General features: G+C 37.8%; 1 protein-coding gene across 1 annotated transcript in view; it reads left to right on the plus strand.

Moving 5' to 3' along the window:
• LOC119593653 (neuralized-like protein 4) overlaps positions 1-373 on the plus strand; it is a 43,428-nt gene that overhangs the window by 1,940 nt on the left and 41,115 nt on the right.

Raw genomic sequence — 373 nt, forward strand, 5'->3', positions numbered from 1 at the left:
AATAACTGTATGGATAAACAGACCCCATTTTCTTTGTGTTGATAAATAATTATACAACACTGTATGTAAGATGGGGAGCTCCAAGATCATGCCTGGCCTAAGGTTGACTTTGATGCTTACAGCTGCCATGGCCTCAATGGTTTCAGTGCTCTTATAAAGGTCAACAATCTTTCCCCATGTATATTTCAGAAAATAAAGCAGGAAGCAGTTCCTTGTCCGACTGACAAATCACCATGGTCTAAGAGTTCTATCGTACCTGAATATAAATAATGGAGGTGTTAGCCTTTGTCGGAGTGCTTTTTTTCGTTATTTTCTGTAATGTATAGCATTGTTTTGTTCTCTCCTTCTTTCATCATCCCCCTATCTTTTTTTT

This window comes from Penaeus monodon, chromosome 32 (assembly GCF_015228065.2).
Source record: "Penaeus monodon isolate SGIC_2016 chromosome 32, NSTDA_Pmon_1, whole genome shotgun sequence".
NCBI classification, from domain to species: domain Eukaryota; kingdom Metazoa; phylum Arthropoda; class Malacostraca; order Decapoda; family Penaeidae; genus Penaeus; species Penaeus monodon.